The 14,620-nt window shown below is 44.5% G+C and overlaps 1 protein-coding gene across 1 annotated transcript in view; it reads right to left on the reverse strand.

Moving 5' to 3' along the window:
* Positions 1-3,802, reverse strand: part of FAM20B (FAM20B glycosaminoglycan xylosylkinase) — a 57,500-nt gene extending 53,698 nt beyond the window's left edge. Inside the window, exon 1 of the mRNA XM_045028423.1 lies at positions 3,756-3,802. The gene's annotated coding sequence lies outside the window, so the exon portion shown is untranslated. The remainder of the gene's footprint in view (positions 1-3,755) is intronic.
* Positions 3,803-14,620: the final 10,818 nt, after the last annotated feature.

Consider the following 14,620-nt stretch of genomic DNA (forward strand, 5'->3'; position numbering starts at 1 on the left):
TGGTTTCCCTTCAGCCAGGCTCTCCCCTTTGATCAGCGCTTCAGTTGCTTGGTGTGGTGTCTGTAGATGTAGGTGGAAGAGAGGACGAGCGTGGCAAACGTCTCTCCCTTTTATCATGTTCTTTCTTTCCTCTTGGCTTTGCCCCCCCCATTCAGAGTCAGGTGAGCATTACCTCACTGAAGTCCCAATCTGACCAAGGGAAGGGGGGTGACTCACTTGAGAGTCCAACAGATACTTTGTTGCTGCCTAGGCCAGTGTCCTGTGAGGCTGGTCTGGGTTTGTCCCATACATGCCCTGATGAGGTGTGAACTGTCCCTCTGCTCTTGGAGAGTTTTTGCCTGGGCTTGTTTTAAGCCATGAGGACACATTTTCAGCCTCATAACTATATACATGAAATTACAACCTATAACATTACTCAGAGAAGCAGCCGTGTTAGTCTGTATCCGCAAAAAGAACAGGAGTACTTGTGGCACCTTAGAGACTAACTGAAATAAATTTGTTAGTCTCTAAGGTGCCACAAGTACTCCTGTTCTTATAACATTACCATTACTATAACAACAATGCTCAGTGCATCATGAGCCTTCCAAAGACACCCGACAAACTTTGCACTGGATACCACACAATCATTTTATAAGGATGAACATGGGGGTGTAGGGTGTTCCCCTGAGGTACAGAACGTCAATCTCCCAGTGTATTGTGATAATAATACAAATCTTTAGACCCACATAAAAAAAATGGCAGATTATTTTTCTCACAACTGGAGATCCATAAAAAAATCCAGCCAGGCTGGTCAAATACCAGCCAAGGGTAACCCTGCCTATATACCCGGAAGGGTAAGCAGACCCATAGTCTCTCTGGGCACTGAGGAACCTGAGAGTGACTCTCAAGCTCTGCTGCAATGACGCTAACGTCCCCCAGTGAAAGTCCCTGCACTGAGGCCTGAGATGGTATAACCAGGGAAAGCTGCCTGCTGAGGCAAACGGAGGGACTAGGTATTGCCAAGGACACAATCACCCTTAAATACTGTGAGAGCATTGCAGCACAATTGGGCTGGCAGTGACAAGGGACCAGAGACTGAGGCATCAGTATTCCTTGGTGGCAAGGAGATTAGTGTCAGGGTATTACTAGCACTAGCCTCCTCCAATGCCACAAAGACAACAAAGGCTCAGCCTTGAGGAAACCAAGGCATTGATCTTCAGAGCTGAGCTGGTTGATATCTCCCTCAACGTCGAACTCTCCAGGCCCTTGACAATGGACTCATTTCAAATGGGCCCTAAAAGTTTTTCTATCTAATTAATTTCAGGCAGCTCTCCACTTCACTTACGGATCCAAAGGGTGAAAGCAATGCACAGACTGAACAACGGACAAAGCCGCATTCCCCTTGCCCAGGCATCTGAGGCACCAAACATGATCATCTGCGATGGATATATGCATGATGAGCAAGGCTTGAAGGTGGTCTCCTGACTGTCACATTGAACCTGAGGGAGGAGAAAGGAAAAACAGCACAACGGACCAAATCCTGACAGTCTGACCATGGGACTGGAAAGGAGCAATCCAGTGGGGGCCAAGTCTCAAACAATTCCCACAATGGTGCAGAGCGAGAAGCTGAACAAAGGGGCCAAATCCCCACTAAAACCCACAACAGTGTGGAACTAAGTACAATTATTTGTAGACACAATAAACCTAACTCAATGATTCCTAGCACCCTGATAGGGCAAGGCAGCTGAAGGACAGCAGCAGTGCCACTAACGCAGCCTGTCCTTTTTACTCCCACAGTGCTTAGATTCTTAGAAGGACCTGAGTGGCTGTTGGGCCCATCAGGCTTTTTTTTAATTATTATTATTATTATTATTATTTTAAAACTATCAGGTTCTAGCATGTGGCTTTTGGGAGGATGTGTGCCTACTCCCATCAAGCACTGCTATTCTATCTGCAAGTAGCACTATATTCTACTATCCTCCAACTGCGACCAAAAAATGTGATGGATTTCTCCTCAAAATATCTCACACATTCAAAAAAGCACAGTTTTTTCACTTTTTTATTGCCCCATAACAATATTAGGTCTTAAACCTATACAGTCTATGTAGACATCATACCCTATGCTGACTGGGTATGGACAGTGGAAGTTTTGGGTCCAGAGGTACAAACGCAGTTAATAATTTCCAATTAACCTCCAAGAAGCATTCAATAGTCCAAAACTTAGAATTTGCTGGTCTCACAAAACTTGTGAACAAGAACTGATCCATTATCTCCAGTTATTACAGCAGACACATGTTCTGTGCAAACAGTCAAACAAAAGGTATCAGGTTTGGGTCACATATGCCTATTACTGGTGTAACCCTTCTGCCCTCACAGTTGGCAGCAACAAGGGCTGGGTTCAGTATCTAGGGGTTCCATTTCAATAACGCAATGCAAAACCGGCTCAAGCCCCCACCCAGTGACCTGGGACAATTACATACCACCCCCAGGGCGCCTCTAGGAGGCAATACTTTCCCTCTCGCAAGCACGGAGTCTGAGTGTAGCAAAATCCTTTTAATAAAGGAGGAAAATGTTGTGTATTTGGTTGTCATGGTTTTTGGTTCCTATGGTAACTGAGTTAGATTATTAGGGGATAGCTCAGCCAGCTTCAGCCGGCTGGGTGAGTTCTCTGAGTCTGTAAATAAAATGGTGGTTTTGTTAGCTGTCTGGCCTCAAGTGATTTCTTCCTAAACCGGCTGCCCCCAAGGATATAACAGAAAACACTGCAGCATTATGTTGGGGAAACACCACAAACAGGATTCATAACACAAACCATGAGCAAAAGACCCACCCCCCAAGTAAGTCTGGCAGTATCCTTTTCCCCTCAGGGTCTTAAGTCCAACCACCCAAAAGATCACCCCAAAGTCCCAAAAGTCCAACACCCCAAAGTCTCTGTCCCTGGTCAGTGCAGCCCCAGAGTTCAAAAGTTTATCTGCAGAGTTTTACCCCCCCAGCTGAGTGGAAATTGGGGGGGGGAAGGGGCACACGAGGTGTTAAGGGGCACCTTACGTGGTCTGAGGCTGACTGCCCTGTCTCTCCGTGGAGCTCTGCTGCAGCCTTCACCACGAGCCACTCCACTCCACCAGCCGTCCCATGAGCCGCTCCAGCCATCCCACAAACTGCTCCACTCTGCTCCACTCGCAGTCCCATGGGCTGCTCCAACCATCCCACAAACTGTTCCGCTCTGCCAGCCGCTTAGCGATAGATCTTCAGGCTCCCCCACCAGTTAACACAGCACTCAGTGATCTCAGCTCTTAGTAATTTTGGCTCTTTAGTGATTTCAGCTTGTGGTAGGGGAGCCCCAGTGCTGGTGCACCATTGGCCCAAAGCGAATTCAGCACAGCAGCCTGTAACTAGACTCTTAATGGAATCAAAAGTAGCTCTGCTATTCAACAGTGGAGAGAGGAGGAGATGTAATTGGTATTTCAGGCCCTCAAAAGGGGCCCATACCATCAGGTACAAATACCTGTCCCCAGCCTCTCTCAATTAACTCGGTTTTGGAACCCACGTCCCTTGTCTAGCAAGTGCTACTTAGTTGATCGTGAGTCCCTCTGTCATAAACAGTTCCACTGGCCTTGATTCACAAAATCAGGATAACACTTTATTCTTGCTGCCCCAATAACAGACAAACTGGGGGTCCCACAGCAGCCAAAGTGACCATTTGGGCAGCTGTGGGCTCATGCTAGGTGTGCCTATGCAAACAAGACCAGCCTCTGACGTTCTTTTCCACAACTCACCACAATTCATCACCAGATGTCAGGGTAGAGCTCATCCTGACTCTGCTTACACTGGGATATACAGGACAATGTACATCCATCCAGCTTTGTGAAGGTTTGACACATCAGGGTGACATCATAGAATATCAGGGTTGGAAGGGACCTCAGGTCATCTAGTCCAACCCCCTGCTCAAAGCAGGACCAATCCCCACTAAATCATCTCAGCCAGGGCTTTGTCAAACCTGACCTTAAAAACCTCTAAGGAAGGAGATTCCACCACCTCCCTGGGTAATCCATTCCCATACTTCACCACTCTCCTAGTGAAATTTTTTTTCCTAATATCCAACCTAAACCTCTCCCACTGCAACTTGAGACCATTACTCCTTGTTCTGTCATCTGGTACCACTGAGAACAGTCTAGATCCATCCTCTTTGGAAACCCCTTTCAGGTAGTTGAAAACAGCTATCAAATCCCCCTTCATTTTTCTCTTCTGCAGACTACGTAATCCCAGTTCCCTCAGCCTCTCCTCGTAAGCCATGTGCTCCAGCCCTCTAATAATTTTTGTTGCCCTCCACTGGATTCTTTCCAATTTTTCCACATCCTTCTTGCAGTGTGGGGCTCAAAACTGGACACAGGCTCCAGATGAGGCCTCACCAATGCCGAATAGAGGGGAATGATCACATCCCTCGATCTGCTGGCAATACCCCTACTTATACAGCCCAAAATGCCGTTAGCCTTCTTGGCAACAATGGCGCATTGTTGACTCATATCCAGCTTCTCGTCCACTGTAACACCTGATCCTTTTCTGCAGAACTACTGCCTAGCCACTTGGTGCCAAGTCTGTAGAGTGCATGGAATTCTTCTGTCGTAAGTGTACCTGTCCTTGTTGAACCTCATCAGATTTCTTTTAGTCCAATCCTCTAATTTGTCTAGGTCCCTCTGTATCCTATCCCTACCCTTCAGCATATCTACCACTCCTCCCAGTTTAGTGTCATCTGCAAACTTGCTGAGAGTGCAGTCCACGCCATCCTCCAGATCATTAATGAAGATATTGAACAAAACGGGCCCCAGGTCCGACCCTTGGGGCACTCCGCTTGATACCGGCTGCCAACTAGACTTGGAGCCATTGATCATTACCCATTGAGCCCAATGATCTAGCCAGCTTTCTATCCATAGACATGCCATAGAAAGAGGCACATTTCAAAACATTGATCAAGAACTGTCCTTTTCTTATAACTGGACATGCACACCCCTTTTGCTTTTAGGTATTTATATTATACATCATATTTGGACTGAAATTTTTTTTTGGTATAAATTGATTGTTTATTTTTATTGGATTGCAATATTACTTTGTAGAAAGCAGAAATTTAAATAAAATGTAAGTAATTGGGATGTGAAGGAATCCATCACTAATATCAAGCCAAAACACATAATCAAGAGAACAATTGTCAGCATGATCTGTGGAATCTCTCTCCCTAAGTGTCCACAGGGTGTCAGTGTTATTTCATGCTATTCCATCTTATGCTGGAATCAGGCAAACTCTGTTCAGACTCGTTCTCCCCAAAACTATTCTTAACCTTTCACCTGATTATCTCAGAGAACTGCTGCCTTCACCACAAACTTCTCTCCTTTTCCAAGTCAGCAACAGTTCAGTATGATTAAAACAGACTTCTAAAAATGGGACACACACACACACACACGGTAGAGTAGGAAAAACAACTGGAAGATATGGGAAAGATTTCAGAAATGTGACATTCACTACTCATGTTTGCAGCTTGGGAACGTGGTTGGATTCCCAATTCTTGTTGGATGATCAGCTTTCAGCACTGGTCAAGATGGCTCTCTTTGGCCTGGTCTACATTACAGAATTAGGTCAAAGGAAGCTGCCTTAAGTCGACCTGTTAATGCATGTGTCTACACTACCAGGTCCTTTACGTCCGCCTAAGTCGCCTCTGATGTCGACTTCTGTAATCCACCTCTGCGAGAGGCATAGCGCTTAGTTCGATTTTCATGGGCCGACTGTGAGTTAGTGCAGATGCAGTGTTGTATAATTTGACTTAACTGCCCTCCAGGTGGTGTCCCACAATGCTCATGCGTGACCGCTCTGGAGATCACTCTCAACTCTACTGCACTGCAGCCAGGTACACAGGAACTAAAGCCCCAGGAACTTTTGAATTCCCATTTCCTATTTGATCAGCACTGGGAACATGCCAGCTTGAGCACAGCCGATCATGGAGACTACTCGCCCCAAACGTGCTCCAGCCTGATCTGCACAGGAGGTGGTGGATCTCATTGCTGTGTGGGGAGAACAGTCTGTGCAGGCAGAGCTCCGATCCAGCAGAAGAAATGCTGACATCTATGCAAAAATCGCTCATGGATGGGAGAGAAGGGCTACACGAGGGACACACAACAGTGCCGTGTGAAAATAAAAACTTCTCCAAGTGTACTAGAAGACAAGGGAGGTGGACAGTTACTGTGGTGCTGAACCCCACACATGCCGGTTCTACAACGAGCTGCATGTGATTCTCGGGGGTGACCCTACCAGCACCCCCACAAGCAATGTGGGCACCTTACAGGTGTGAGAGTCTAGGGACAACAAGGAGGATTATATGGTGGATGAGGAAGAGGAGGAGGATGATAATGGGAGACAGGCGAGCGGTGGATCCATTCTCCCGGAGAACCAGGAAATATTTTTAACCCTGGAGCCTTGTGGGTCGCAGGACATCATGGTGGCCGACTGTGATGCCAGAGAAGGCACCTCTAGTGAGTATACAGTTAAAATGAAAATCCAGTTAAACTTTAGCAGGCACACACATTCAGTAGTATTGCATGCTTACTGTGAAGAAAAAGCGAGGTGCTGTGGTTCTCTGCTTACAAGTGGCCGCTCCAGTTATGCAGAGGGTGACCCCTGGAAAAGACTGTTTATGCAAACTGGGATAGCCCTGGAATCCTCCATGGATAGCTCTAGGAAACTTTCATGGAGTATTCTGTAATCCTTTGCAGAAGGTTTCTGGGCAGAGCAGTCTTATTTCTTCCACCATGGTAGGACACTTTCCCATGCAACTCCCATGGCTGGATGGTGTAAGCTGACTCAGGCTTGTAAGGTTTAGGCTGCGGGACTGTAAAATTGTGGTGTAGATGCTCAGGCTGGAGCCTGTACTCTGGGATCCTCCCCTTCATGGGGTCCTAGAGCCTGGGCTCCAACCCAAGCCTGAACATCTACACCGCAGTTTTACAGCCCCGCAGCCTGAGTCCCGTGAGACCAGGTCAGCTGACACAGTCCAGCCGCAAGTGTTTAATTGCAGTGCAGACATAGTCCTGGTGTGGGAACTGAACCCACAAAATTCCAGCCCAAATGCAGGAGTGCTGCCAATTGAGCAACAGCAGCACACTTCACCATTATGTGAAGTATTTGGCAGATGGGGAGAGACTCCCCTGAGAAGCTGCAACTTTTCTCACCCGCCACCTACCAGATTCTGCCTTTTACTGGGAAAGGAAGAGTGACTTCATTTCTTTTACCTCCCCGTTCCCCATTTTCTTTGCCCCAAACAGGCAGATATGGCTTTGCAAGAGAATTAATTACAGCTGGAAGCTAAAATAGGAAAATAAAATTAAAAATACTAAACCACAAGGCTTCTTCTATTGCTTTTTCCTCTGCAGAGAAGAGGATGGATGAGGTGACCTGGGAAAACTGGCAGATGGAAAACCCATTACAGATGTGAGGTTTGGAAAAAAGGCAAAGGAACAATATGAGAGCTGTAAATTTCAAGTTTGGGGGGTAAAAATATATTGCCTAGCAACAAGAAACCAAATAGGAAACAAGTAGCCCCATGAGAGAAATGCTTTAGAATCCCTACCCAAGGTGAAGACTGCATTACCAGAGACCTGAGCGGCTGCTATTCTCCCAGCTAAAATTATAGCACAGGAGGGAGAGAGAGAGAGAGATTTAATCTCTCTTTTGCATTTACACACACATCTGTGTTCACCTTATTCTGTGAGAAAGTGTGAGCACACGTACACACACTAAACATGCACAACCAGAACAGAATCTGTTGTGCACCCAAATGAATTCAACTAAAAAAAGATGCCTCGTGACATGCTTAAATCTCTTCCAGTGTCAGCTGTACTGGGGCATAGAATCATTGCTTCCATATGCTTGACCCTCACTACATGGTCCAATGCATTTTTATACCATTTCATAAATCCTTTTCTAATACCCATGGCTTATCAAAGCATGGATGGCTTTACTCTGTTTCGACGGGGAAACTAGTCCAAATCTTATAGGAGCAAATGCTAAACTCTCTGCCCAATACTTCCACTACGGAAAGACAGTAACAAAGAGGAAGGGGAGAACAGAATTCGAAATGGAACTTAAAGGGACAATTGTCAGCTATGGGAAGTCAGAAAGCACCATCCTTTGAGAGTTTCTTCCTTTCTCTTGTTATTTAATATCTGATTCATTCTAACACTAGAAATGCAAAGAAAAGTAATGTGTTTACAACTTACAATCAAGCCAGCGCACGACTCAAGGCCTCTACTGTAACACACACAGAACTCATGCACCATCAAACAAAAACTTGCAACAAACAGAACTTTCCTTTTAAAAATAATTTCCCTTGAAAAGCTTGAAAACAACACTTCTTCCCCAGCTATTTTTGTCTCAGCAAAGAGTCAATCAGCTGTCAAGTAGTTCCTTGAGTAACATATCCTGATGGGTCAGGATGCAGTTGAGTCAGTTCAATCTTGTGTGTGGTGCATTGGCTGAGTGTGTCTTCTTGGTGAGGGAGTTGTCGTGGGACGTATTGTGGAATAAGCCAGAATTTCCCTTGTTCAGTTTTGCTCCTGTAGCTAAAGGGACAGTTTTAGGTTCACATTTTTGCTTTTGTAAAAAGCAAGATTTACAAAAGCTAAAATTAACAAAAATGTTCCTGTGAAGGTTAAAACAGCTGTTTGGACAGACTTATTCCTCTGCAGCACTTGTAACCAAAACACTGCAGCATTGTCGTACTGCCCAAGAGTCAGAAAGTGAACTTGATTAGAAACAGACTAAAAACTAAGTGAAAGGAGCAAGTCTAGTTCCACCATGGAGTGGAAATACAAAGAATGAACAAATAGTTTTTAGTTCTTCCTTTTTAATCTTCCTTCTCCCTCCTCTTCCCCCCCCTTTTTTTTTGGCAAAATTGAAACCAGAAGAATGGGGGATAAGAGGGGAAATGGAGGAAAACCTGAAGATTAAAATGAGTTGATAAAAATTTGGAAAAAAAAATCCATATAGATAAGGAATCATTTCTTCTTAAAACCTGCAGAACAAAATGTTCAAATTTTCTGAAATTCCTTTAACATTTTTCAACCAGCTCTAGTTAACACAGAAGATGCCTCCAAAAGGGAAGAGTTTTTGTTGTTGTATGGTGTGTGTGTGTGTGTGTGCGCGCGTATGTGTGTGTGTGTGGGGGTTAAAAATAAAATATGGAGAAATAGACTGACAAGGAGTTAGTTGCATACCATTGGGATTGCTACAGCAAACGCTTGGTGCCTTCTACTGATCTAAGGGTGTTGTCAGTGCAGATGCCTGTTAGGACAAACCTCAAAGAGCAGACTTCAAATGTGATTGGACTCTTCCTTCATTAAGATTCTTAAAAATCCAACAGGACCCACCCACTGCTTTATACATAACAGATACAAGACGAGTAGAAATTAACCTAGCTGTATTTGCTGCCTTCCTTGTTTGTGCACCAGCCTAAAATGTTAGGTCAAAGCAACCTTTGGGAATAGGAGTTTGTGAATAACCTGATGTGGCCAAAATATTTATCTAGCAGAAGACCACACAGAGAGATTTCAAATAGGCTGGTTTAGTTTTGGCTGAGGCAGAAGGGGAGAATGCAAGCCGGTTTATATAGAAAGCTAGTTACCATTGTAAATGTGACTAACGAGGACAAATACGTAGGTTTGTCTCCTTATTTTGCTTTTTGAGGGACATGGAACAGGCCTAAGAAAAGGGCTTTGTTTCTCTCTCTTTCTACTTAATTTTCTTACCTTAGAGTTATCAGGGATCCCAAGGGTTTTCTCTTCCCTACTTTTGCAGAAAGTTTTCCTTTGAAGATCAAGAAAAGTGATTGACAATTTTCTAAGACCTGAATCAAAGACCAGGTTGTTGAATCTTATACAGCTAGAAGAAAGCTCTGTTAGTTAAACAGGGTTCACAAAAACAAAACAAAACTTAAGAGTTTTAAACAGTTCAAATAAAAATAATTTCCTCTCTCAACTGCTCGGCTGTCACTTCCTTGGCATGTGATAGAACTCTACAAGTTTTCCAGTCACCACAGATTTTGCGTACAGCAGTAAATTTCAGGAAAATAATCCACACCAGTTCTACTGTTGCATCAACTATACTGGTGGGAGACCTACTGTATTCAAAGTCCAAGTGGCTTTCAGCATTTTATTTCCTCATTGCGGCAGCTGAATCTTTACTGATTTGATGAGAAAGATGCCGGAAGGTGACAGTCTTGTCTCCAGTAGGGCTCCCACTGGTACATCTGGCAGGAGTGTTTTGCTACAATTCCCTAGAATAGACAGGGCCTTACAACCTTCCAAGGAAGAAAAGGGCAGTCAAAACCTGAGTATTTTATGAAAAAACAAAAAAACAAAAAAACCCAGAATTTCTTTCTCCCCCCAAAACAATGTTCAGGTCTTCATTTGACGTCATCAAGAAGAAAAAAATAAAGCACAAACCCATTCTCTCCACCCCTTTGCCATCCCCTTTTAATTATCAAGAGGCTACTCTTTCCGTAATATCCCCCCTCATCCAACCGAGCACGGAAAGATTGGCCTGTGAATCCAGTTTGCACTTTTCTGGCACACAAGGCAGCATGGAAGGCATGGATAGAGAAGAGATCCTGACTGTACTGGGTAGCTTCTTGTAACCAGGAAGCCAATTTGCAGGCAGGAAAATATATACATTTGGGACCAAATTCATCCCCGTCAATGAGGTGACACTGGGGATGAATTTGACCCTTGGAGTTCAATTAAACTAAAATATTCCCAAGAGTTTATCTACACTGAGTGAAAACACACTGCTAAGAACTGCACTCGAGCTAAACAGCACTACAGTGTGGAAACTGAAATTCCATCAGATATTCAGAAGCATCAGCTTCTCCAAATGTAAAACAGCACTGCTGCTCTTGGATGGCGAAAAAGACTAAGCAGCCAGGGGCCCAAGTGAGTTTGTAAAGTCTGGGAAGGCTCCCCTTCTTGGTGTTGCTGAACCCCCGTGGATTCAACACACACTCCAAGCAGAGGAGTCAGATGGAGTGGGGGAGGAGAGGGAGATGGAGTATTTTTAAGATGTGCTTCTCTAAGATTTCTTCCTAGTGCAGTGGTTTTCAACCTATGGTCCCCAGACCCCTGGGGGTCCGCAGACTATGTCAAAGATTTCCAACGGGGCCTGCATCTCCATTCAACATTTTTTTAGGGGTCAGCAAATGAAAAAAGGTTGAAAACCACTGTCCTAGTGAAAAGGTACCTTCCGCTAGATGTGAGTCTCCATCTACCTTTTTGGATATATGCTGCCCTTTGAGTTTATTCATTTCTGCTGGAGGTTTTGCTTACAGAGAAACAGCAGGATATTTTGGCAGGAGTTAAAAAAAAATCTCTACCTCCTCGCGCACTTTAAACACATACAAAGCTACTACAGTAATGGCTGTATACATCCCAGAAGTTGGACCCACAGCAGAAAATGCTGAATATGGTAGTATTTATTTTAAATATGGCATGAGAACATACTATTCAGAGGGGAGCCTTGCATAACACTGAAATTGTCCCTTCGCATGCTTTGCCCATTGTCAGCTATTCAAAGTGCTCATCTAGCCTTCAACATCCTCTTGCCCCTCTTCGTGGAGTCTCAGGTCTCTTCCCTCATCCTCATTCCCATCCCTGTTATGTCTGTCCACTTAATTTGGTGGCAGATGAATGGGACTCTCACTGCTACCTGCTCTTCTCATGCAGAAGGTGGCTGCTTTCCTAGAGTTGGCTATGAGAAATGGAGAAGGGCAGCAGATAGACTGATGAGCAGGCAAGTGGCTTCAAAAGAGCCACTAAAGGCTTTCCCTGTTCCCCAGCACTAGCAGGAGCTTCCTGAAAGGGGGAGGGAAATTTGACAGCTTGCCCCATCTTTGTTAGTCTTCTACTGTCCCTTTAATGCACCTTGTTTCTTCAACTTCTCCCTCACAGGGCAAACAGACCGGGGCAAGACCTGACATCTCCCTGTGGGAGTAGTGGCTCTTGTGGGGTCTCTAGATTCAAGAGAGCCCAAGCTCCACTGCGGTAGGATTTATGATAATTGGTAAAGGACAGCCCAAGAGGTGCTTTATTACTTGCGGTAAGAGACTACCAAAGAAGCCACATAGTACTATGCTAGTGTGGAAGCCAGGAAATAATTAACAAGGATTTGAAGGGATCTTAATGAATGTCAGTTACTTAGCATGAGTTAGGCTAGCTGTGACCCTAATGACGTGAGATTTGTAGAAGCAAGATAATGTGAGACAGAATGAACTGTGTGAAAATTTATTACGACCTTGCAACAGTCTAACCAAATATGCAGGCTTGCTTTTTCTTAGGAGTGAGACAAATAAGATAGCAGAAAGGCTTATGTATAAACAAAATGTATTTGTTGCTTTTTACCGTCTGTATTATTGCTAGAAATTGTCTGTAACAAAGGTATAAAGCTTGCTGTAATTGTTTACCAGTTGAGAGACCTGTCCGGGACTGGGGTGACCCTGTGTCCTATGGCACTCTCTCCCTCCATTGTAATTACTGGAGAAATAATAAAGTATTTGATTTTGCTGCACCCAAACAAAAAGCGAGAACTGAGTTTTTCTCCGACACTAGCTTAGCTTAGCTTAGTTTCTTTAATTCTTGGGGCAGAAATCCTGGCTAATGCTATGTTTTTCTTTCCCCTCCCACTCATCTATCTTCCATCTTGCGGCCTCCATGGCTGCGTTAACTTCAATACACTATATGCTGGGGAATCATTCCACAAATGCTAAAGAAATTACAGCTGTTACCAAATGTAGTAGCCTGGCTGCTGACAAACATGAGTCAACAGGAGCAGAATAATGATACCTAGGTCTTACATAGCACTTTTCATCAATTGATCTCAAAGCATTTTACAGAGGCAGTATCATTATCCCCATTTCCCAGATGGGGAAACTGAGGCACAGAGAGGCGAAGTGACTTGTCCAAGGTCACCCAGTAGATCAGTGACAGAGCTGGGGACAGAACTCAGATCTGAATCTGAGTCCAGTGCTATTATCCTCTACACCAGTGTTTCTCAACCTTTTTTATACCAGGGACCGGCTTGCTGCCTTCCTAAACTGTGTCAGGGAGATCTCAGGGAGTGATGCCAGTTCACAGACTGTTCATTGAGAAACACTGCTCTACACTACGCTGACTCCTATCATTACACTAGCTACACAGCAAACAGAAGATGGAGCCTAGGCTCCTGGTCTTGAACGTTAAGGTTAAATGGTGTGGAGCCAAGCTTTCTCAGTAACACCGCTCCCTGGATCCAGACATTGAAGGTGTTGGATATGATAAGACTAATAGGAAACAGAACCTTTTCACTGGCCAGCCCACAGCTATGAAACTTCCCTATACAAGTGTCGAGGATGATCACAAACCCATTACCCATTTTCCTCCACTCTTTGACCTAGATTCTTACCATGTCAGATTCATCACTTCTGCATGCGTGAAGGGTGTCCAGTGTCTTTGTCCAAAGCCAACTCTGCAAGCCTGTAGTCAACAGGGGCAGAAAATCCTTCCACTCACGGACTTTGACTGTTTTTTGAATCATGATATCAAAGGATAAACAGCTTTTCCTCCAGTAAGTATACACATTTTATGATGCATTAAGCATTATGTGATTAGTGGTCATGTCTTTGTTTCCTGGCTTTTCCTGTGTGAAGAATGGAGTCAGATAACCAGTCAATAACCATATGGAAAGTATACATATTTATAATATTCTTACCCCTTTACCCTCTGTCAAGCACTGGTAAATAAAGAATTCTGCCCCAACTTGTGTTGTAAATGCCACTCACAAAAAGGTCACCTTCTCAAGGGCAATCTGATTTGCCCACTTACTTCAGAAACATATTCAGTTAAATATCCACTGTTGCTCATTTGAACTGAGGGCACATAAAGAAGGCCAAGGAAAGGGCAGTTGTGTTTTATTGCTTTTACAGCATCACAAATGCCATAGGAGATAGATTGGCTGCCAGTGTAATTTAAACAAAAAACAGGGAGAGAGGAGGGGGTGTAGGCTGTTAATCTGAGCTGGACGGTACAGAAGCAAATAAGCATCTATTAATCTTCTAGGACTTGTCTGTACAGATGTTTCATTCTTCGTAACACTTTTAGGTTTAACCCAGCTGTTGCGAATCAAGCTGTAATGTTTCTTTAAAAGAAAGCATCACCTACCCTGCCCACTGCAATGGTTTTAAAAGTCCACAGGGACAGAAGCATCCACCTTTCACACAAAGGACCAAATCCATCCTGGCAGTACAGACAGCAAACCTACAGCAGGCAGCAAGAGAGCACAGCAGAAGTTGGCTCTCTTTGCTGGTTTCCCTCCTAACTGCAACAAGGCCATGCCATAGGGTCTCAAAGAGGAAACCTGATTGTCATGTTAACATAAGAACATAAGAACGGCCGTACCGGGTCAGACCAAAGGTCCATCTAGCCCAATATCTGTCTACCGACAGTGGCCAATGCCAGGTGCCCCAGAGGGAGTGAACCTAACAGGCAATGATCAAGTGATCTCTCTCCTGCCATCCATCTCCATCCTCTGACGAACAGAGGCTAGGGACACCATTCTTACCCATCCTAGCTAATAG

The sequence above is a fragment of the Mauremys mutica genome, chromosome 8 (genome assembly GCF_020497125.1).
Source record: "Mauremys mutica isolate MM-2020 ecotype Southern chromosome 8, ASM2049712v1, whole genome shotgun sequence".
NCBI lineage: Eukaryota > Metazoa > Chordata > Testudines > Geoemydidae > Mauremys > Mauremys mutica.